At 41.4% G+C, this 25,711-nt stretch overlaps 1 protein-coding gene across 2 annotated transcripts in view; it reads right to left on the reverse strand.

The window, feature by feature from the left end:
• TMEM50B (transmembrane protein 50B) overlaps positions 1-19,446 on the reverse strand; it is a 34,817-nt gene extending 15,371 nt beyond the window's left edge. For both annotated transcript variants that reach the window (XM_081799618.1, XM_081799621.1), the window contains exon 1: positions 19,291-19,446. The gene's annotated coding sequence lies outside the window, so the exon portion shown is untranslated. The remainder of the gene's footprint in view (positions 1-19,290) is intronic.
• Between the last annotated feature and the right edge of the window lie 6,265 nt (positions 19,447-25,711).

The following is a 25,711-nucleotide window of genomic DNA, read 5'->3' on the forward strand; positions in this document are numbered from 1 at the left end:
AATACCATAGTCTTTTTGGTTTGAGGTATAAGAGGATGGAGTTCAGGATAATTAGAGCAGCCGGGAACTGAGAGAGGAAATCTTGGAAAGGGGTGAGTTACAGGAAGGAGCCCCAAACACTTCAATATAAACTCTCTTTAAATATCTGACTAACCCCCCAAACAGAACACCCATGGAGGAAACTCCAAGAAACTCAGCAGGGAAAAAAAAAGATAGCTGGAAGGCTAAAAGAACTAAGAGTTCCCCTGTGCCCACCGCAAGATATTTTAGAGCTTGAGTTCCACCAAGTCAGAGATCAGTAAACACCTTGGCATTATCCTAATAAGGTGTAAAACCAAGTGTCTATAATTTCAAGGTGATCAGCCAGCATTTCATCCACCTGTTAGAACAAAAACTGACACCCTTCAGATGAAGATAACTGAATTGAGAGTGTCTATAACGTATCATCCACAATGTCTAATATGTAGTAAAAAATTATTAGGCATTCACAGAAGCGGGAACAATGTGATCTATTTTCAAGGAATAAAGAAAAAGAAGTCAATAGAAATAGACCCCAAAATGACTCAGATATTGAAATTAGCAGACAAGGACTTTAAAGCTACCAATATAAACCATTCAAAGACTTAAAGGAACATGGTCCAAATAACTAAACTGATGGAGGATCTCAGCGGACAGACAATTTTTAATGTAAATTTTAAAACTGAAAATTATAATCTTTGAAATTTTAAATTAACTAAATGGGTTTAATAGGAGATTAGAGACAGGAGTAGAAAAGGGTAGTAAACTTGAAGAAAGATCAAAGGAAATTATCCAGTCTAAAGAACAGGGTTTTGTTTTTTTTTTAAGGGATATTTTTTTCTGAGGAATAAAAATGAACAGAGCCTTGGTGAACTAAGGATCACTAGTAACTGATCCAATATATGTTTAACTGGGTCCCAGAAAAAGACAGAATGAGGAAAAAAAAATATCTGAAGAAATAAGGGCCAATAATTTCCCAAGTTTGGTGATAAATATTAATTTACAAATCCAGGAAGCTCAGCAAACTCCAAAGAGGTTAAACAGAGAAAACATCATAATCAAATTGCTGAAAATCAGAAATAAAAGAAACACTTGACATAGTTTTAGGGGGAAAAAATCAACTTATCATAATGACTGACTTCTCAACAGAGGCCAGGATAGTGAGAAGAATTTCTTTAAGTGCCTTTTTTTTTTTTTAAGTAATCAATCCCAGTATCCAGTGAAAATATTCTTCGGAAGAGAGCATGATAGGGGCGCCTGGGTGGCTCAGTCAGTTAAGCATCCAACTCTTGATTTCAACTCAGGTCATGATCTCAGAGTCATGAGATCAGGCCCCTGAGCTAAGCAAGGAGCCTGCTTAAGATTCTCTCCCTCTGCTCCTCCCCCCGCAGCTAGTGCACTCTCTCTTTCTCTCTCAAAATAAATATTTTTTAAAAGGGAGCATGACAGTCATTCTACTACCTATCTACCCAAGAGAAATAAAAAGACACACGTACACAAAAACTTGAACACAGATGTTGACAGCAGCATTAGTCACACTAGCCAAGAAGTATAGCAATCCAACATATATCAACTGATGAACGGATACATAAAATGTGGCATATCATTCAATGGAATACAGATTCAGTGATAAAAGGGAATGAAGTACTGACACATGCCACAACAGAGAGGAATCTCAGACACATTATGCTAAGTGAAAGACATGAGACCACATCTTGTATGATTCCATTTATGTGAAATGTCCAGATGAGGCAAATCTATAGACAGAAAATAAATGTGTGGTTGCCTAGTGACAGTGGGGGAGAGTGGAATAGGGAGTCACTGCTAATGGGTACAAGGTTCTAAAATTAGACTGTGGTCAGACCATCATAAGCGAAGGGAAGAGAGAGATAGATCAAGAAATAGACTCTTAACTACAGAGAACAAACTGATGGTCACCAGAGGAGAGGTGGGTGGGGGGAAAGGTGAAATAAGTGATGGGGATTACGGAGGGCACTTGTCTTGATGAGCACTGGATGTTGTATGGAAGTGTTGAGTCACTAAATTGTACACCTGAAACTAATAGTACACTGTATGTTAAAGAAAGAATATAAATAAAAACTTAAAAAAAGAAAATAAGATTGTGGTGATGATTGCACAACCCTAAATATACTAAGAAAACATTGAATTGTACACTTAAAATAGGTGAATGTTATCATATGTACATCTCAATAAAGTTTTTTTATAAAAATGAGGATAAAATAAAAATATTTTCAGGTAAACAAAACTGAGATAATTCATTACTAGATCTGCACTAAAAATAATGCTAAAGGAAATTCTTCAGGCTGAAGGGAAATGACACCAGACGAATCTCAGATCTGCAGGGAGAAATGCAGAAAACCAGAAATGATCAATATGTGGGTAAACAGACAATCTTTTCTTCTTTTACTTAAAAGATAACTATGTAAAGCAAAAATTAGAACTGTATAGCATGTCCACAAAGATGAACTTATTTCTAAACAGTATGTTGTATCTTCGAATAATATGCTTAAATATGGATTCAGGTGAAATACCTCTAAATTTAATGTGTCCAATTATTCCGAAAAATAAATACAATTTATTACAATAAATTATACATTATAATTTATTATAAATACAATATATTATAGAAGGTCCAAACACTGGAAACATAGGCTGGGAGACGATATTTGCAAAACAAATATCTGACAAAGGATTTGGATCTATAATACAGAAAGAACTAAACATTAGTAATAACAAGATAAAATATAGGCAATAAAAAGTACGTAAGACCTGGGCGCCTGGGTGGCTCAGTTGGTTAAGCAACTGCCTTCAGCTCAGGTCATGATCCCGGGGTCCTGGGATCGAGTTCCTCATCGGGCTCCCCTTGCTCTGCGGGGAGCCTGCTTCTCCCTCTGCCTCTGCCTGCCACTCCCCCTGCTGTGAGCTCGCTCTCTCTTTCTGTCAAATAAATAAATAAAATCTTATAAAAAAAAGTACAGAAGACTTGAGCAAACTTGAACTAGGCAAAAGACTTAAAAAGACAATGACAAGAAGCACATAAAAAGGTATTCAACATTGTCAGGCATCAGGGAAGTGCAAATTAATGAAATATAACATCTCACATCCACTAGAACAGCTAAAATTTAAAAGATTGACAACTCTAAATGTGGGTGAGGTTGTAGAACAAGTGGAAATCTCATATATTTCTGGTGGCAGTTTCTTATAAAGTTAAAAATAAACCTCCCTATAACCCAGCAATTCTATTCCTAGGTATTTGCCAAGGGAAGTAAAAACACAATCTAAATGCTCATCAACAGATGGATGGATAAACAAGTTATGATCGAGGGGTGCCTGGGTGGCTCAGTTGGTTAAGCATCTGCCTTCAGCTCAGGTCATGATCCCGGGATCCTGGAATCAAGCCCTGCATCGGGCTCCCTACTCAGCGGGAAGCCTGCTTCTCCCTCTCCCTCTGCTCCACCCCCACCCCTGCTTATGCTCTCTATCTCTTGCTCTCTCTCAAATAAATAAAATCTTTAAAAACAAAAAACAAGTTATGATTGATTCATACAATGGAATACTGTTCCGCAAGAAAAAAGGATGAACTGATATCTACAACCACACAGAAAAAAAAAAGTAAGCCCTCAAAGACATGATTTAAGTGAAAGAAGGCGGACACAAAAGAGTACATGCTGGGGGCACCTGGGTGCTCAGTTAAGCATCTGCCTTCAGCTCAGGTCATGATCCCGGGATCCTGGGATCAAGCCCCGTATGGGGCTCCCTGCTCAGCGGAAGCCTGCTTCTCCCTCTCCCACTCCCCCTGTGTGCGTGCGTGTGTGTGTGTGTCACTCTCCCTGTCAAAAAAAAATAAATAAAATCTTAAAAAAAAAAGTGTATGCTGTATAATTCCATTTAAATGCAGCTTAAGAAGAAGTAAAATTAGTCGACAGTCTCAGAAATCAGAACAGTGCTTGCCTACAGGGGGTAAGGACTGACTACAAGGGAACTTTTGGGGGGGGGCAGTGACGGAAATGTTCTATATCTTAACTGGGATAATGGTTATACAGGTACATACATTACCAAAAGTCACTGAAGTGTACACTTGAGACCTGTGTATTTTACAGTATGTAAATTTTACTCACAAAATGTTTTTAGAAGTTTATCATTCAGATATGCTTTAGCTACACTGAAGTCCTGCACATTTTATCACTAATCTGCAGATATAATAATGAATTATCATCAACGATTAAATATTAACTGGTTAATAGGAAGGGAAGGTCACCATGAATTTAAGACAATGTCTGAAGTTAAGTCTTATTTCCAATTATAAAATTCATTTCCCATATATTAACCTAATTATAAATAGTTCTAAAGTAGAAAATATATAGCTATTTGCATACAATGATTTCTGAAATGTCATGATCTCCTCTCTTCTGGGGCTTAAACTGGAGGGTCAGGGATGGAGTGAGGCAGAGAAACATTGAAGTAATACAAATAATTACTATGGAGGAAACGTGCAGGATCCTAACAGGGAATAAAGGGGAGACCTGTTTTAGAAAGGGTGATTGGGGGGCGCCTGGGTGGCTCAGATGGTTAAGCGTCTGCCTTTGGTTTGGGTCGTGATCCCCACATCGGGCTCCTGGCTCTGCAGGGAGCCTGCTTCTCCCTCTGCCTCTCCCTCCTGCTCGTGCTCTCTCTATATCTCTGTGTCTCGAATGAATAAAAATCTTTAAAAAAAAAAAAAAAGGGTGATTGGGGAAAGCCTCTATGAAGAGGTAACTTACACTTGCTAAAATCTTAAAACATACTAAAATTTAAAAGCTGAGTAAAGTTAATCGAAGCAACAAAAGAGATTGAGGAGGGCAAGGGAAAATTATATACAAAGCCCCTAGGTCCCTTTGGTACCAGCAAGGAAGAATTAGCTGGTACCAAAGAGATTCAGGACACAGTAAGTTAGTGGAGCAGGTTGGCTTGGAATAAGTTTGGAGAGCGACAGATAAGGCTGGATCACAGATTAACCCTGACCTCGTGAAGGATTTGGGTTTCACAGCCCTAACAGGAAACCAGACGAAGAGCTTTAAGGTGAAAAGGAGCCAAGGCCACCAGGAGCCCAGTCGCTATGGTAAACATTTAGGAGAGGAAAGGGAGGGAGAAGGCTAGTCTATTAAGAACGAACCCTCTCAAGTGGGAAGAATGCCTTTCACAGGAGTTTTATTGTTGATAGTCACCAAAAGATAAGCATATTTTATCATGACACCATGTTGATTTAACATAAACTGACAATACTCCGAACACTGGCTCCCTGGCTTAAAGTGGAAACAAGTACACAATACTTAATACAAGATAACAAGCCTTTGGAGACTCAATGAAGGCAAAGACTACTCGGAGAAAACCTAAATGTTCAATGATAGAATAAATAGTTCAGTAAAATAGTTTACTTAATGCAAACGTTAAAAATCTATTTCTGAAAAACATTTAATGGCACAAGTAAATGGTAATGGTTAATACTACGTGAAAAAAGTAGGTTATTAAAACTGTATGTATAGCATTATTTCCTTTTTCGAAAAAAGAACTACCAATCTACATATAAAAACACATACATAAGTAGAAATACCAGAAGAACAAACACCAATACTTTTATAATATTATTATATATATGGGTGATAGGATCGCTTGTTTGTTTTGTTTTTTGTCTATTTTCAAAGTTTGCGGCTCTTAGCATGAATTACTTTTTAAATACCGAAATTTCGAAAGTTTCAAAAGTTATTATAATTAACATAATGAAGTGCTGATTCTTCTTGCCTGTTGAGAAACTTCTTTGTACAATGTAATATGTCTGTAACTGCTTTTAATAAACTCAGGACTTTTTTGAGGTCAAGCAAATTATTGGTAGGTTCTCCCACAAAACTGACCCTGGTACCAAGTGAAAACAAAACAAAACAAAACATAATTAGTGAACTGAACTAATGGATTACTGGTCCAACCCACAAGTCTTGTAATATATTAGATAGCAATTATTCCCATTACTAAGAGAGGCAACTCTTTATAAAAGGGAATAGGAATCATTTTCAGAGGGCATTTTAAATGATTCAACTGTCAAAATTTCATTTCCAAAAACTCAGTTTAGGAAACCCAAGGACACTTGCAAAAGCAAGAGGAGAAAACAACTACACACTTCAACATACAAACACAGTCTGAGAAATTTCTGTATGCATCAAAGTCCCAAATAACATCTAATTCAGAAATGTTCCCATTAATCAAATTTCTGCACTACCATCTGTCTGTTCTGCCATCTCTCCACTAGTTGTTAAATGCTACTAGTGTGAGGCACTGAGTATATAAAAACGATTAAGGCAATCAATGTAGAGAATAGTCTAGTTAGGAACATTGTCAGAACATTGTAATTGCATTGCAATATGGGCCATAACACACATACATTATGAGCTGTACTGTAAAAGTGCTACAACAGAAATGTGAAATAAAGTGTCAAAGGACAGTATTTGCCAGGAAGAGCCGAGGGAAGTTTGACAGAGGAAGAGCAAACTTAGCTGGGTTTTGAAGCATGAATAAGAGTCTGGCAGATGAAAAAGAAGGAAGAAAATTCTGGGCTTGTAAGTAGGGAAATGACAAGATCATCTCTGTAATTTAGGAAGATAATGCTGGCAGCAACTGTGTGGAGGAGGGACTGAAGAGAAATGTTAGCCACCTGCCCTCATTCCAGACAGGGGGGGAATGAGGATGCACACGGAAGCCACACCGGTACAAGCCAAAGAAAGGGTTTTTATTTGAGGACTACCAAAGGGGCATTATCAATAGGAAGGGAGAAGCTAAGAATGACAATGGCTGGATGCCTGGTGCATGGTGAGACACCATTAGCCAAAACAGGAAAGGGAGAATGGAAGAGGAGAATCTGAGCATAAGGTATTTGAAAGGACTAAAGAATATTCAGGTAGAAAATACCTAAGACAGATGTACAAGAACCACTGAAAGAGTGGCTTAAGACAGAAATACAGATTAGAAGCTCACAGTAATTCAGTGGTAACTGAAGTCACAGGGCAGTTAAGGTATCTCAGGAGAAGATGTGGAGGAGGACTGAAGACTGATTCAGTGTTTGTCTCTGACTGCTGTCCTTTCTGCCTTGAATTACTGTATGCAGGCACTAGAGCAGACCTATGGATATGATGGCACTGAATCAGCCCAAAACTCTAGAGCATGTACTGAATATTTACAGAACACCTCCTACGAGCAAGGCAGGGTGGGGAAAATAAAGATGAATAAAACAGCCCTCATCATCAGATTTATAAACTAGCAGAGAAATCAATTAGCATTTTGTTACATTAAATTATAATTTGTATCATTAAAAAATCCATTACAAAAAAAACAGGTTAACAAAATAAAAAACAAAATATAAATACCATTCAAGATCCTACGTCTACATAGCCAGAGCAGAACAAGTTGACTTAAATGAAACAAAAATAAAACCTCTGTCTTCCCCACTCTTAGTAGTACTACTATTAGTTACAGGATGTGTACGGGTGTTACGCTCTTTACAGACCACTCCAGTCCATCCTCAGAAAAACCCTGTTCACGGGACTATTGCCTTCAATCCTCACAAATGCTCTAAGGCAGTCCCTAATATTATCTCCTATTACTGAAAAGGTTTAGAGAATGGTTAACACCGCTAGCAAGGAGGAAAGTTGGGATCGCCAGTGAAGTTCCTTCAGATCTATTCCAAAATTCTGTGCTTATGACCATTACAACACTATACTGCCACCCATCATCAGAGACATTCACCGTATTTCCCCCACTTCAGGTTTCATAAAGAGAAAATTATTGTTCCGCTGCCTGTGGTGAGGAGACCAAGGAGAACAAGATAGAAGAGGAACAGACTGAATTTAGAGGAACTCTGTGATCATCTGGAAATAGAAGAAAGCAGTCCGACGAGGTCTACAATGATTGTGGTGATTGCTGCTGATTCAAATCTTGCCAAAGGAGTATGAGGAATAGCTTCTCTTCTTGGTTTGCTATAAACCTGGTTTCTAGACACTCACAGTGTGAATATTTTATAGGCCTTAAAATCCAACAGCATGAATTATTCAGAGATGTAAGTACTTCTGGAAAAGACGTTTTACATACTTTATCTCCGGGAAGGCTTATTTGCCTTCTGACCTATAAATCACATATAACAAGAATAAAATGTAGTAAGTACAACCAACTGTGGTAAAAGACTTAAATCTAAAACCAAAGTAAAGGACAGGGAGCATAGATTTTTTTCAAGAGACTTTAATTTTATAACTATATAATCTCCCCCAATAATATCCTTGTTAACAACTTTTTTTTTTATTCTTATGTTAATCCCCATACATTACATCATTAGTTCTAGATGAAGTGTTCCATGATTCATTGCTTGTGCACAACACCCAGTGCTCCATGCAGAACGTGCCCTCCTCAATACCCACCACCAGGCCAACCCATCCTCCCACCCCCCTCCCCTCTAGAACCCTCAGTTTGTTTTTCAGAGTCCATCTTCTCTCATGGTTCGTCAACAACTTTTAATTATTCAAAATGTGGGTTATTGGCAAATCCTCCCCTCCACTACTTCTCTATACAGTTGATTCGCAGACTGAAATAGCCAATCCCAGATCCATACATCCAATTACCTGCAAGACATCCCCTGGCTGTCTCAAAGTCACCTCAAAAATCAACATATCGGGACCTGAGTTCATGATCTCCTCCTCCAAACCTGATCCCCTTCTGGGATTCCCTACAATGAATGAATCATCATTCATCCAGCTTTACAAGCCAGAAACCCAGGTGTCATCCCTGCTTTTTCTTTCTTCCCTCTCACATCCAATGCATCACCTGAGTATGTCTCCTAACTTTGCTCCACCTCCACCACCACCTGACCCGAGTACGGTCCAACTACCACCACCTCCCAACTGATATAGCCACATCCACTCCTGCCCCCATCAATACGTCCTCCATACTGCAGCTGGAATGACTTTTGTTAAAAAGGCACAAATTTGGTATTTCCCTCCTGCTTAAAACTTTAAAAATTTCCCTCCCATTTATTTTAAGATAAAGACAAAAGTCTATAGTACAGCCCAGTCCTTACTGGCCCCAGCTTCCTCTTACAACACTCTGTCTCTTTCCTACAGGTGTCCTGGTTTCTCTTTAGTACCTCATACCTGCTCATCACCTCATCTAGAACCTGCACACCTCTGTCTGATACCTCTCCATTCCCAGCTCACCTCATTAACGTCTACTCACACTACAGAGGTCAGCTTAGCTATCACTTTTTCACTCAAATATCAGCTTTCCCTTCCTCAGTAAATGTTTATTTACAATGTCTATAACATACCAGGTACTGGACACATAATATACATCAATGAACAGATAAAAAGCACTGTCTATATGGAGCTTGGTGGGGGAGGGGACAATAAACATAATTTTTTAAGTAAATGATATACCATGTTAGAAAGTAACTAAGTGTCATGGGGAAAAAAAACAAGCAGAGTAAGGAACATTAGGAGTACAGGCGACAGTGGGGCCAGCTGAAATGTCAAATTGGTGGTCAAGAGAGGCTCCATTGCGCAGGTACCTCTCTCCAGAGGTACTTGAAGGTAGGGAGAGACTTGGCCCTCTGGATATCTGTCAGAGAGAACAACAGCAGGGCGAAGCCCCGAAGGCAGTGTCTGGGTATTACCCAGTGTGGCTGACGCAGAGTGAGTGAGAAGGGAAAGTAGGAGAAAACAAGATCAGAGAGGTAACAGAGGCAAGGAAGGATACTTACAGAGCCTCAGAGGCCACTGTGAGAACTCTGGTTTTTACTGATTGAAATAGAGAGCCATAAGAGAGTGCTTCGCAGAGTGACGTACATTTAAAAGGATCCCTTAGGCTTCTATGAAAGAACAGACTCTTAAGGGCTAAGAATGGAAAGAGAGAGACCAGTTCACAGGCTACCAGTTCACAGGCTACTGAAATATCCAAGTGAGAGACGATACTGACTTTCCTGACTTCCTAATTCCCCTAGTATTGCATTATTAATCTCATTTTTTGATAAATATTTACCTCCCCTGTAGAGGGTAAGCTCCATGAAGGACAGTCTAAGTCCACTTTCACTCACTGTGGCATTCCCAGAGCCTAGAACTGTGCCTCATGCACACTAGGCTAGGCACTCAAATACTTGCTGAATGACTGACTCTATATAGCTTTCAAAATGTGAAATGCATACATGTTTCATTATCCTGTCATAAAATGAGAGAGTCAACTTTATACCTAGGTTTATTGAAACTGATAATCTGGGGGCACCTGGGTCGCTCAGGTGGTTAAGCGTCTGCCTTCAGCTCAGGTCATGATCCCAGGGTCCTGGGATCGAGCCCCGCATCGGGCTCCCTGCTCAGCGGGGAGCCTGCCTCTCCCTCTCCCTCTGCCTATCGCTCCCCCTGCTTGTGCTCTCTCTCTTCCCCGTCAAATAAATAAGTAAAATCTTAAGAGGAAAAAAAAAAAAAATGAAACTGATAATCTGTAAAAGCTGGTAATAAAAAACGTCATTTGGGGGAGGAAAATAAGTTCTGCTGTGACAGTATATTCAAACATATTATTTCTTCAAATCATCTTCCTTGCCTTCCCAAGTCCATATTCTGCCAGAATCTTCTCTCTAAAACTCAGACCATTCACTCGTGCCATTCACTCACAAACTTCCAACAGTTAGTGAGATAAATTCCGAAATGTACAGGCTACTTGAAATCTTTCCCTAACACAGCCTTCTTATCTCCTGCTATCTTGACAGTATACCTAAAGCCACACAGAGACGGAAGGGGGAAGGCAGCCAACACTTGTTAAATACCTCCTGTGGGGCAAGCTGCTAAACTGTATATAGCTGTATTTATATTTCATATGTTTATATTTATATATCTAATTTAGACAAATATATTCAGATATTTCACATATCTAATACAGATATGTATTACTATATTAGATACCTAATATATAATATGGTCATATATACTATATATCTGATATAATAAACATCTATATTAGATATATGAATTTAATATATACCTATAATATTTTTTTTAAAGATTTTATTTTTATTTATTTGACAGAGAGAGACACAGCGAGAGAGGGAACACAAGCAGGGGGAGTGGGAGAGGGAGAAGCAGGCTTCCTGCCGAGCAGGGAGCCGGATGCGGGGCTCGATCCCAGGACGCTGGGATCATGACCTGAGCCGAAGGCAGACGCTTAACGACTGAGCCACCCAGGTGCCCCATATACCTATAATATTAAACACACACACACACACCCTTGGAATGCCCCTTTCATCTACTGTCTACAGGCAAACTTCCAATTCAACCTTCAGGACACACATCAAACATTTCCCTCTCTAGGCGGAATTAGCATAAATGCTTTCATGAGTTTTTGTTTTGCTTTAATAATAGCACATCATGTTGCAGAGCAATTACTTTGTGTGTATGCTTAACAAATGGTATTCAAATAATGTCTAAAAAAAGGGGAAAAAAAACCACGAGGAGCCCTGCTTCTAGTACTGGCTCTGACATTCTTTAAGTTGTGACACTGGCCCATGAGACAGGTGGACTAAATCAGCAGTTCCCAAACACAGGTCTGTGGAACAGTGCCAAGATAACCTCATAGTAACTTGGGAGTTAAAAAAAAAAAAAAAAAAAGGTGGGCGCCTGGGTGGCTCAGTTGGTTAAGCGACTGCCTTCGGCTCAGGTCATGATCCTGGAGTCCCAGGATCGAGTCCCACATCGGGCTCCCTGCTCGGCAGGGAGCCTGCTTCTCCCTCTGACCCTCCCCCCTCTCATGTGCTCTCTGTCCCTGTCATTCTCTCTGTCTCAAATAAATAAATTAAATCTTTAAAAAAAAAAAAAAAAAGGTAATTGGGACCCCTCCCCCAAAGATCATAAAGTCAAGAGTAATGCCAAGTTACCTATTTTTTAAAAATTCCCAGGTTAAAAAAAAAAACAAAACACCAAACTTCCCACGTAAACCATAGGAATCACTACACCAAATTCACTCAAGGTTCCCTTCCACTGCTAAGATTCTAAGCAGCACCATCTAGACTGTAGTGAAACAGTCTCCAAGAGCAATATGAGCCAGAAACTTCATAGGATTTCAACTATGTCAAATCCATTGATAATTAATTTCAACTATGTCAAAACATACAATTAACAAACCAAATGAAATGTACAAACCTTCGCTGATTCTAATTTCAAAAAAAAAATTTTTTAAGGCAGTCTGGGCCACATGGGGAAATTTGAATACAGGTCAGACATTAAAAGACATTACAGAATTATTTTCTTGGGTATGATAATGGTAGAATTGTGGTTATGTAAGAGAATGATCTCATTTTTAGAAGACAAATGCTTACATATTTAGGGGTTAAGTGTCAATGTCAGCAACATACTATCACATGATTAAGCAAAGAAAAAAAATAAAGCGAATAGGGCAAAATGTTGAATGCACTGTTTAACTTTGCTATATGTTTACAATTTTCTATAATAAAAAAGTTGAAAAAAAACAGGAAGGCTTACTATCATGAATTGCAACCTAAACTCAGATAACAGCTACATAAGACAAGAGCTGCTCCAGCCATAGCAATATTCCACTCACTCTCTGAGACCATGTTTACCCAGGCTCTCCAGCAGAGCCCTACTGAGGCACCTTTACATCCTCTGGGATTGCTCAGTAAATGCCCTCCTCCCCAGTTCAGAGAAACTGGCTCCCGGGTCACAGCTCCCAACCCACACAGATGAAAGGGAACCCTCTTTGCAAGCATTGCTGGGAAAGCAAAGGTATTTCAATGAGTTCAGAAAAGATCTACAGTAAGAATATTCCTAAAAGGCTCAAAGGACGTGGACACCTTGAAGTACCAATTACCATCTTTCAGCATTAACCACACAGAGGCAGCAAAAAGGACGGGCTTTGAGGGCACTTGGCTAACTCAGGTGGTAAAGCAGGCAACTCTGGATCTCAGGGTTGTGAGTTCAAGCCCCACATTGGGCACAGAGCTTACTTTAAATAAATAAATAAGTAAGAAAAAAAGAAAAGTACAGGCTTTGGAAGTGAGCACTGGCTTGGGCCCATTCCCACATCCAGCCTCTTCCCAGCTGTGCCTACTTGGCCAGGTTCATGTATCCATTCTACTCTTCAGGGAACAGTTGCTGTGTACCAGCACTATGAGTTTTAAATTTCCCTAGGCTACGGTTTTCTCGTATGTAAACTGGAGTGATGACAGCACCCCTCTCAGAAAGTGAGAATTTTTTTATTTTTTTATTTTTTTAAAAGATTTTATTTATTTATTCATGAGAGACAGAGAGAGAGACAGAGGCAGAGGGAGAAGCAGGCTCCCCGCGGAGCAGGGAACCCGATGCGGGACTCGATCCCAGGACTCTGGGATCATGACCTGAGCCGAAGGCAGACGCTTAACCGACTGAGCCACCCAGGCGTCCCGAGAATTTTTTTAAAGAGTCTATTTAGTTATTTGATAGAGAGCACAGGTGCGCATGAGCACAAGCAGGGGGAGTAGCGGAGGGAGAGGGAGAAGCAGGGAGTAGCAGAGGGAGAGGGAGAAGCAGGCTCCCCACTGAGCAGGGAGCCCGACGCAGGGCTCAATTCCAGGACTCTGGGATCATGACATGAGCCAAAGGCAGACGTTTAACTGAATGAGCCACCCAGACACCCCAGAAAGTGAGAATTAATAATAATAGCTGTGTCCAGCATGTATGACCATTCTATACCACAACCATTCCCTACCAAAAAGAAGGTGCACATACATATGACTGCTTTGTGGCGAACACTCTGTTCCTGGCAATACTGCTACGACTCATCCGTCCAGAAAAACTTATTGCTTGAGGTGGTGATAGCAGATTGCACATAAGCATCTCATTTTGCTCCGCCCTGAAGCTTCACTAAAACTACAATAAAGGGAGTTTTTATTTTTTTTTTAAGATTTTATTTATTTATTTGAGAGAGAGAGAATGAGAGAGAGCACATGAGAGGGGGGATGGTCAGAGGGAGAAGCAGACTCCCTGCCGAGCAGGGAGCCCGATGCGGGACTCGATCCCGGGACTCCAGGATCATGACCTGAGCCGAAGGCAGTTGCTTAACCAACTGAGCCACCCAGGCGCCCCAAGGGAGTTTTTAAAAAGTCATAAAGTCCTAATGATATGGAGAACAGAAGAGGAGACAACAGCGATGAAATTCTGAAAGCTGGAAAGCAGATGGGCAGTGGTTACTGAGTTAGCACAGCCAAGAAAGCTGAATTCCCAAGCCAGCAGTAGGGAGAGCTGAAAACCAACCCAGGAAAGACCTGGGGGAAGCAGTTATAAAGTTAAATCCCAGGGTGACTGGGTGGCGCAGTCGGTTAAGCGTCTGACTCTTGACTTCAGCTCAGGGACATGATCTCAGGGTTGTGAGATGGAGCAAAGAGTTGGGCTCCATGCTGGGCCTGGAGCCTGCTTAAGATTCTCTCTGCCCCTGCCCCTCCCTCTCTAAAAAAAAAAAAAAAATACTGGAAGGAGATAACAATGGAGCACTAACTTCAAAATTCTGAAGGAAAATTATTTTCAACTGAAATTCTATCACCAGAAAAAGTATCAATGAAGTATGAGTATTAAGAATCAAGACATATTCAGACAGGCAAGGTCTCCAAAAAATGTAACTCTTCTTGTCAAGAAGCTACTAGAGTTTGAGCACCACTCGAGAGAATAAATCAATAAAAGAGAATACAGGATACGAACTTCCAGTTATAAAATAAATAAGTTGGGAGATGACAAGAACAGCATAGGGAATAGAGTTGATAACATATTGTATGGTGATGGATGGCTGCTACACTTATTGTGGCAAGCACTGAGTAATGTACAGAATTGTCAGACCACTCTATTGTGCACCTGAAACTAATGTAACCTTGTATGTCCTACACTTCAATAATAAAAATATTTCTTAAAAGGGAGAGAATCCAGGATACAGGAAAGATCGGACACAGGAGAACTAAAGAGAATCCAGCTGTGCCCCAGACAAGGAGGATAACCAGGCCAGACTGAAGTAGTGTAACTCGAGACAGACATGCCCCAGCTGCTATACCAGCTTTTTAACCTGACGACTGAATGCCCCGAAACCTGGCCCAGATTCCTATCTGTACTCAGCTGGGCTTGGCTTGATCTTGATCATATGATGATACAGTTCCTGCTCCCCTTCCAAGCCCTGCAGCTGCATCAGCACAGGACACTCGCTTCCTCCACAGAAAGGTTCTGCTTTGACTGACCCTGGTAACTGCAGGCAGGCCACGTGAGCTAAAAAAGCAGAAAATACAGAGCAGCTCACTCTCTCATTTCTGCTGTCCTTCCAGTACAGGCAGACCTCAGAGATATTATAGATTCGGTTACAGACCGCAGCAATCAAGTGAATATCCTCGTAAAATTAGTCGAATGAATTTTTTTTTTGTTTCCCAAGTGCTTATGAAAGCTATGTTTACACGATATTGTGGCCTGTTAAGTATGCAAGAGCACTATGTCTAAGAAAACAATGCACATACTTTAATTTAAAAACACTTCATTGCTAAAAATGTGAAGCATCATATGAGTTTTCAGCAAGTCATGCAGATCACACCATAACAAATATAATAATAAACAAGTTTGAAATATTGCAAGAATTACCAAAATGTGACACAGAGACATGAAGTGAGCAAATGCTGTTGGAAAAAAGGTGCTGACAGGCTTGCTCCATGCAGGGCTGCCACACACCTTCATTTTTCATATTAAGTAAATAAATAAATAAATAAATAAATAAGGCAGTATCTGCAAAGCACAATAAAACAAGGTGCCTGTATATGATCCACACTCGAGCCTTCCAGAAGCCTTTACTGTGGTGAACCCCACTTCCTAGGACTCACTCATAACACTACCCACTAACTTCCTCAGAAAGGCCTCCTATAAACAGTCAGGGAAGGGGAAGCCATTCTGTTCTGTTCATCTTTTCCTGGAAACCTTCATCTAATAGCAACAATAACGTGCTTTCCTTACGTGGTCAGGTCTGGGCTTACAATTATGAAATAAAATTTTAATCTCAAATTTAGAAAGCTCTAGTATTTTCTAATAAGCCTGTTTGGAATTCATCTGCACTCTGGGGAAAATAATTAATAATAAAATTAATAATAACTGTGGCGCCTGGGTGGCTCAGTCGTTAGGCGTCTGCCTTCGGCTCGGGTCATGATCTCAGGGTCCTGGGATCGAGCCCCGCATTGGGCTCCCTGCTCCGCGGGAAGCCTGCTTCTCCCTCTCCCACTCCGCCTGCTTGTGTTCCCTCTCTCGCTGTGTCTCTCTCTGTCAAATAAATAAATAAAATCTTTAAAAAATAATAATAACTGTAATTAATAATAATTATTTAATGAAAAACCCACTGTTAATAAAGACACAGTTTATAGTCCTGTAAGGTTTAGTTTAACTGGAGAAATTAATAAGGTGTTATGATTTTTCTAGCCTGGTAGAAAAGAATAATCCCAAAGGCATGATGATTTTGTTGCTGTGTGGAATATTAACCAATTATATCTAACTTGGCAATTTTGTTCAGATATTCCTTTCCCTGGGGACTATATATATATATATATATTCCTTAAATTCTCTTAAAACCAGCTTTTCGTGGCACTCTCTATAACAGTTAAATAAAACTCTGAAACATGTTCATTACCTATTTGCGTCAGATCTTAACACTATTCATTCAAAACCAAATATATTGGTTAGGATGTGTGTCTGTTGTGTGTGTGCATTTATGTATATGTGTAAATATATATGTATATGTGTATATTTATGTATATATGTGTAAAGCTTATTTTAAAAAGCAAAAGAAAGATTAACAAATCAGAATAGAGGCTACCTCTGGAAGAAAGATGCAAATGTTTTATTTCTTAATCTGATGGTAGATACAATGATTATAGCAATCATATTCTTTAAATATATATATCATATATGTATATATAAAAATCACATATTATCATATATATGCAAACATATATACACACACACACATATGTTTGTATGTTCTACACACTTTTTTTTTGCACCTGGGATACATTTCACAATAAAAGAAACATTTAAAAAAGGGAACAAGAATTTGTTATGACTGGATATTCAAGGTGCTTACCACAGGACAAAGTACACAAAATATGTCTGTTCACAAATCTCTTTCTGAAGGCCTTCTCTATTTATTCCTGCCAAGCCAATCAAATGAATGAATATAACCTTAAAGTCCACACCACTAAGTGGAAACAAGGTTTAAAAATTCACCATTATTTAACCAGGTCCTCAAAATTTTCTTGATCCAGTCTCTAAATATAAAAGGACACACAGATTCTAAGAAATGCACTTAAAACAAACAAATTTGCTATTGCCTCTAAATTATAAAATCTTCTAAGTTATAAAAACGATTCCTGGTGAAAAGGGCACTCACATTATACTGAAGTACAATAATCTGTTTAAATTATCTACCTGAAACTTATCCTACAATGGCAAAAGGATTTTCATGCAACAAGGCTTTTAACAGCTAAAATCCAGAAAATCCAAAATGTCCATCAGTAGAGGACCAATAAAACATATTAAAGTACACCTAAATAAAGGCATACTATGCAGCATTTTAAAAATGAGGTAGGTCCACACATACAAATATGGAAATGTGTCCTGATATTATTATAAGTCAACTGCCCAACAGTTATGGGATGATCTCTTCCTAGGGATTGGAACTGAAGATATAGAGGATGAAAAGTGAACAAGGAATTCCCACTTTTTACTTGATACACTTTCGTGCTGTTTGAACTTTTCACTTGATATTCTTCTGTAACGTTAAATTTTTTTTTACAACCTAGATATATTATTGTTATCACTTAAAAGTAGCAAATAAGGATAAACTAATCAGATAAATGTTCTACCTTGGACTCCATAAGTGAATTCATTAAGACCGCCCAGTTAGAGCTGCGGTAATCCTAGTGGGCAGAGGATGGGGGTTGGGTGGGGACGGGAGGGCGTGTCTCCGGAAGAGGAAAACGACATCCTCATGCTGCTCTCGTTAAACCTGCTTTTCCTGCAGCATCAGTATTCAAGATAACTTTTGATTTTCATTTTAAGAGCGAAGACTCTTGCAACACTATAATCGGTAAAAATGTTTAACGTGTGTTCTGCGTTTGAAACCTAAGCGGATTTGAAACACGAGAGGACAAATAAGAGACTAAAGATGATGGGAAAAGAAGAGTGACAAGCCCGGGAGTAAGAGCCTTGAGAATTGTTAAGAAAAGGGATTCACGGTACAGGTAGACGAGGAGTTTGAGAGAAGAAGTGGGGCACTCCGAGAAGAGAAACTGTCTTTGAGAGGCACCATGGTGATGACACATTTACTCCAATCGGAGGCTTGACTCCCGCCCCCACAGACAGACAGACATAGACACACACACACAAGCGCATACACACACGCATACGCTCACCGGGCACTAACAGCAAGAAGGGAGCGAGCACAGTGATCTCACCGCTGCTTTGGCTTTAAAAAGGTCATCTTTCCATTTGAGATTAAGCACCTTCCAGTGATTAACTCGGAACCCAATTTATTGGTTAAAAACCAAAATGGTTTTCCCCAGCTCAACTACCACTGCCACAGTGGCAATTTTCTGCTGCTACTTACCTAAAAGGACACTCCACACTTTATGAGTAATTATCAAAACAATGCTGCGCCTCGAATATTTCCTCTTCCCACCTCTGTAGCTGACTCTCCTAAGGCCAGAGTCGGCAAAGTCCACGGAACACTGACAATATTCACAGAAATGGTTCGGAGCACACGAGAGGGGCGACGAAGTACCTGAGTCGCCCCCAGACTCCCCGTGCGAGCCGTCCACCGCCTCTCCCCCCTGCCCGTGGCCCTGGGAAGCCGGGAGGCTCGAGATGGGAACCTTCCAGACCTCCCCAGACCAGCAATGGACCGCCAGGTAACGCGGCGGCGCGGCCCGCCCGGGTCGAGAGCGGATCCCCGCGCGTCACGGCCACAGTCGGCCCGAGGGGACGCGGACTGGGCCGGAGCGAGCGTCGGAGGTCTCCGGTCCGCAGGCTGGCCCGGCGATCCGCGGGCCCGTTCCGCCGGGCGGCGCAGGGCGCGGGAGAGGCCGGGCTGGGCGCCGCCGCACCGCGCAGGCCGGGCCGGCCGGGGGCGCCTCTCTGCGCGTGGACGGCGGGCGCGAGCCCCCCGCGCGCCGCGAGACCGACCGACCGCACTCACCTGGCCTCCCCGACACCCACGCCGACCCCGAGCGCGCGCTCAGAGGAGGTGGCGGCTGCGCCCCGACCCGGCCGGCGTCCACAGCTCCACCTCAGTCCCGGGGAGCCGGGAGCTGACGGCCGGCGCTAGGCTAGAGGGGCCGGCGGGGCGCGGCGCCGTGCGCACCGCAGCGACCAATCGGCACGCAGCAAGTGGCCGAAGGGGCGGGGCGGGGCGGGGCTCGAGGGGCGGGGCGGGGGCGCCAGGGGGCGGGGCGAGAGTACCGCGACTCTGCGGCTCCGGGAGCTGTCGGCTGACTGCTGCGCCTTAGAGTTCGCGGCCGCGTACACCTGACCGATAGTGCTGTCTTCCAGACGGCGACTGGGGCCGGGTGCTCACCGCTGCGTTTCTGCTAGCGGACTTCGAGTGCAGCATCCGTGAGATCACGCGCGCGGGGAGCCCAAGACCAGATGGCAGGGACTTCTTTGCCTATAGGCCCAGCGGCGTTGGCCGCGCGAGCTGCCCACAGTAGGGCACGTGCTCCAGAAAAGGGTTCTGAGGAACTGAAGGTTTGTAGGGATGCCCTTTTCTAATCCCCACCACTTAGCAATGGAAGCCTGGAAAAGTGAAGTTTCTCATCCAAGGCTACCAACTAGTACTGTTACCCGAGGTAACCAGCACGGTACAACTAGTCTTCTAATTCTGCCTGATGCTTTTTCAGGGATCCACCCAGACTTTTGGCTTCCTTATAGTCAGGTCTCTTCCAGCTGTCTCCTTTCTTTCTTTTTCTTTTTTTTTATAATTTATTCTTTTAATTTAAATTCAATTAGCCAACACCAACTGCTTCCTTTAAAGACTACATCTTGTGGTGCCGGGCTGGCTCTTTAGGTAAAGCATGCAACTCTTGGGGTCATGAGTTCAAACCCCACCTTGGATGTAGAACTTACTTAATAAATAAGTAAATAGGGGCGCCTGGGAGGCTCAGTCGTTAGGCGTCTGCCTTCGGCTCAGCTCATGATCCCCAGGGGCTCAGGTCATGATCCCAGGACCCCTGGATTACGACCTGAGCAGAAGGCATACGCCTAGTGACTGAACCACCCAGGTGCCCCTGTAAGATGCCATTTAGTTGTTTGGAGGAAAAGACACTAAATCCAGATATTAGCAATGGGAATCTTAAGAAGTTTTTTACTTGTGGTATGATGATAAAAAAGGTTTTGTGTCCAAACTTATTACAAAATGCCATCCTCTTCTATTCCTGTTACTCCTATAGATTTTATGCATGTCAGAGGAACAATCCCTGCTTTGTGTTATTTTCCCACTATCCCTAAGTTCCCATATTCATGGATACTATTTTTCTATCTTTTATATTTGTCACTTGGCAAGTAATGCATTTATAGTTACATTATCCATCATTCTGATACATGTGCTAGGATCTAGTGCTCAATAAATATTTGTTGAATAATTTGCTTTTGAAATATGTGCAACTTTAAAACCAGTCAAATTGTATAATCTTCCTCTTTCTTAATAGGTTTGAACCGACTGGACTGGATCCTACCTTTTTGCTTCTTTTTTGATTATTGTATTAGGATTAGGTTTGGCTGCAAGTAGCATGGGAAGACAACCAAAAAATAACTGTGGCTTAAACAAAAATTGGTATTTCCCTCTTATGTTTAAAAAGTCCAAAGTTAGTCTAGAGCTGGTCTGACGCTTCATGGAGACAGATCCAGCCTCATTATTCCACCAAGAGAGTCATACATGTATTTATTTATGCTTTCAAATATATGGGCATTTGGAAGATATCCAGTTCCATTCCCAGTATCACCTCGTGATCTAAGAGAGCTGCTGTAGCTCCAGCCATTATGCTTGCATTCCAACCATCAGAAGAGACGACAACTGGCAGAAGAGAAGAAGGAAACACCCCCTCTCTTTAAAAACCTTTCCCCAAAGCTGCATATACATATCATTTCTGCTTTTATCCTGCTAGCAAAAAAACTTAGTCACTTAGCTACACTAAATGTCAAGAAAGGCTGGAAAACAGAGCGTTAGTACTGAGAGAGAATGGATACTGGGGAACAGGTAGGAGTTTCTATCACGGTCTTAAATCTCACTTTTTAAAGATTAAGTATTTTAAGATTTCCCAAGATTTTTAAGATTTTAAAAGCTTTTTTTTACAGAAGAATATCTGTAAGAAAATGCTTACCTCCATGTTTGAAAGAAGATGTTACTGTTGACCTGCCCTGAGGATGTACATGCTTTCAGTTGCTTTTCCAGAAATGAGTGGGGACTCACATTAATGCAGCTAGCTTCGCTCATTCTGTAAACCTCTACTTTACAAAGAAAGTGATATATATATATATATATATATATATAATTATACTTTCAAAAATATGGGCATTTGGAATGTATTGGGATTAAGTCACTGATGTCAGCATTTCAATGTTGGCATTTCAAATGTACTGATTTGAGTCTTTAGTAAAATTGCAAATCAGCTTAAACAAAACTTCACGCCTGCCCTGATTTGACTGGTATTCCATCATGTAGCTACCTAAGCATATGTTTTCTTAAATTCCTATTCCCTAAGAACCTCAGAGAGGCCCTCCTAGAATCTGGGGTCTTTGTGACTTCAGGACGTTTTCAGGCTTGGGCCAGGACCATTCTAAAAGACTGCTTCACCTAAAACTAGACAGGTAGGATCCAGTCCAGTCAGTTCAAACCTATTAAGAAAGAGGAAGAAGGGCGCCTGGGTGGCTCAGTTGGTTAAGCGACTGCCTTCAGCTCAGGTCATGATCCTGGAGTCCCAGGATCAAGTCCCGCATCGGGCTCCCTGCTCAGCAGGGAGTCTGCTTCTCCCTCTGACCCTCCCCCCTCTCATGCTCTCTATCTCATTCTCTCTCTCAAATAAATAAATAAAATCTTAAAAAAAAAAAAAAAGAAAGAGGAAGAATCCAAACTGTCCTTCACACTTGGTCCCACGGGTTCTGGTTTGTTCTTATTTTCTCAAGGCTGCTTCATAAACATACTCTAATGCAGTGACATTCACTTCCCACCCAATGTGTAATGCAGAAACTGAAAGACTAAAGCATAATGTGTAAACATGTACTTCTGAAAATATTGTCTCTTCCTCCATAAACTTAGGGGTGTGTAACAAAAAGACTTCACGTAAGTCAGTAGAACTGTTGTATTTGGATAAAGGTATCTTGAGACTAAGATCACATTCCTGTGGATCTGAAATGACCCTCTCCTGAAAGGATGGATATTCAGTGTCATTCATTTGGGAGAAAGACTGGTCTTTAGATGGGAAATGATACCAAAGCTTGGAGGATCATATGATACAGGAAGAAGAGAGGCCATTTCTTTCTGCAGTCTAGACTCTTAATGACAGCGGATGCATTTATCAGTTGGCTCCTTCAGTTGCAAGTAACAGGAAAAATAATCTCAAACTGGCTTTTTAGAATAGTAAAAAACAAAACCAAAAATACCCTAGGGTTGTTTTTTAAGATTTTATTTATTTATTTAAGAGGGAGAAGGAGAGAGTGAGCACAAGCTGGGGGAGGGGCAGAGGGAGAAAGAGACTCCCCGCTGAGCTGGGAGCCACAAGGGGCTCTATCCCAGGACCTTAAGATTATGACCTGAACGGAAATCAAGAGTCAGACGCTTAACCAACTGAGCCACCCAGGCGCCCCATAAACCCTAGGGTGGTTTTTTTTTTTTTTTTAAGATTTATTTATTTGAGAGAGAGAGAGAGAGAGAGCACCTGGTGGGGAGGTGCAGAGGGAGGAGGAGAGAGGGAATCCAGCAGACTCCCTGCTGAGTGCGGAGCCCCACACAGGGCTCGATCCCACGACCCTAATACCATGATCTGAGCTGAAGTCATGAGTTGGACTGAGCCACCCAGGCGCCCCAAAATCCTCGTGTTAAAAAAAAAAAAAAAAAAAAAAAAGGAGACATAACCTCAGTAGAAATAGAGACACATATGGAGAAAATGAGAAGTATGATACTCTCACAAATGGGTCCGGCGGTTTTCTAAGTGTCGTGTTAAAATAATCACCTATGGGGTGCCTAGACGGCAGTCGGTTAAGTGTCTGACTCTTGATCTCAGCTCAGGTGTTGATCTCAGGGTCGTTCAAGCCCTGCACTGAGCTCCACAGCTAGCGTGGAGCTTAAAAAAAAAAAAAAAAGTAAATTAAAAAAAAAATAATCACCTATGTTATGATCCAGGAAAAGGTGGCGGTGAAATACCGCAAGTACTCTATGGCAGGGATATCTTCAGACACCAATGTTTAAAAGATTGATATGAAGATAAAATCTTCGATGGGAAACAGGGATCAGAAGATGGGTCAGAAGAAGCTCAGTTGTACACGAAGCCAAGGGGAAGTTAGGTAGAAGGCTGCTAAGGATAGAATATGATAAGGCAGAAACACAAGAGGTGACCCCCAAATTAATAAATCATTTCAACATGTACTTTTTGCAGTAGAGATTGACTTTCTTTGTACTAGAAGGGTAGCATATATGAAATATTTTTAAAACAATGCTTGTTAATGAAATTAATGAGACTACAGAGTTTCATGTAGGTCTACTCTATTAATTATCTATTACTATGTAGCAAATTATCCTCAAACGTAGTGACTTAAAACATCAAACATTTATTTATTATTTTACATAATGTCTAAGGATCAGGAATCTGGAAGCAACTTGGCTAAGTGGTTCCAGCTCAGGATTCCTCATGAGCTTATAGTTAAACTGTCAGCAGGGGCTGCAGATCTCTGAAGGCTTGACAGAGGCCCTGCTTCCAATAATGCTCACTCACATGGTTATTGGCTGGAGACTTCAGTTGCTGGACATATGTGCCTCTCCACAAGGTTGCATCAAGTGATGGCAACTGGTTTCACCCAGAGTGAGTGATCTAGCAGAAAGTGAGAGTCAGGAAGCTTCCAGCCTCAGAACTGACATGCTGTCACTTCTGTTATACTCTATTGGTCACACAGACCAAATCTGATACGATATTGGAGGGCACTACATAAAAATGTAAATATCAGAAAGTAGGGATCTTTGGGACACCCGGCTGGCTTAGTTGGTGGAGCATGCGACTCTTGATCTCAGGGTCGTGAGTTCAAGCCCCATGCTGGGTGTAGAGATTACTTAAAAATGAAATCTTAGGGACGCCTGGGTGGCTCAGTTGTTAAGTGTCTGCCTTCGGCTCAGGTCATGATCCCAGGGTCCTGGGATCGAGCCCCGCATGGGGCTCCCTGCTCGGCGGGAAGCCTGCTTCTCCCTCTCCCACTCCCCCGCTTGTGTTCCCTCTCTCGCTGTGTCTCTCTCTGTCAAATAAATGAATAAAATCTTTAAAAAAAAATTTTTTAGAAAAAATGAAATCTTAAAAAAAGGGGGGGGAGATGGCAAAGTCAATTGAGTGTCAGACTCTTGGTTTCAGCTGGGGTCATGATCTCAGGGTTGTGAGATCAAGCCCCATGTTGGGCTCCATGCTCAGCCCAGAGTCTCTCTCCCTCTCCTTCCACCCCTCCTGATTGTGCTCTCTCTAAAATAAATAAATAAATCTTAAAAAAAAAAAAAAGGAAAGAAAAGAAAGTGGGGATCTTTGAGGGTCATCTTGGATACTGGCTACAAGATCCACTAATGTGGTAATAGTCGGCTCTTAATTAAAAGCCAATCTCCTCTGGTACATATTTGCATTCCACATTAAAAGCAAACTGCAATAGACATGTAGTACTGGTAATTCAAATGCCATCAGCCATGGCGCCTTCACTAGTGATTTTCTGAAATGGGGTACAACTCTTGGTAAAATTCCCCCCAAAATAAGTACAATTTGTACAGTATTTGCATTTGTGAAAAAAAAATAGTGTATTTTAAATCATGCCCAAAAAGTATGTTGTGTTTCTATGTAAAATATGATTCTGTTCCAGGTTTAGATTTTTATAAACAGATTTTTTTCACCCATGTGAATATCTGGTGAGGTGTTTGAATGTTGGGCAAGACATGGAACAATTCCTCTTTTTGGTTACCTGCACTGCAAACACTAGGCATCCCTGGCTCCACCTCCTAAATGTTTGTGGTCCACGATGATGTTTGAAATATTTTTTTTTAAATTTTTAAAAAATTTTTTATTTTTAAAGATTTTATTTATTTACTTGAGAGAGAGAGAGACAGATAGTGACAGAGATAGCGAGAGCGAGCACAAGCAGGGGGAGAGGCAGAGGGAGAGGGAGAAGCTGAGCAGGGAGCGCGATGCAGGGCTCGATCCCAGGACCCTGGGATCATGACCTGAGCTGAAGGCAGACGCTTAACCAACTGAGCCACCCAGGGGCCCCTGAAATATTTCACAATTAGGATTGCATGGACTTATCAGCCAATCAGAACACATGCCAGCCAGCACAACGTACTAGTCCAGATGGGCAAAACAGAATTTCTTCCAGTAGTGTCCCTC

The sequence above is a fragment of the Leptonychotes weddellii genome, chromosome 1 (genome assembly GCF_054177405.1).
Source record: "Leptonychotes weddellii isolate Sample4059 chromosome 1, ASM5417740v2, whole genome shotgun sequence".
NCBI classification, from domain to species: Eukaryota; Metazoa; Chordata; class Mammalia; order Carnivora; family Phocidae; genus Leptonychotes; species Leptonychotes weddellii.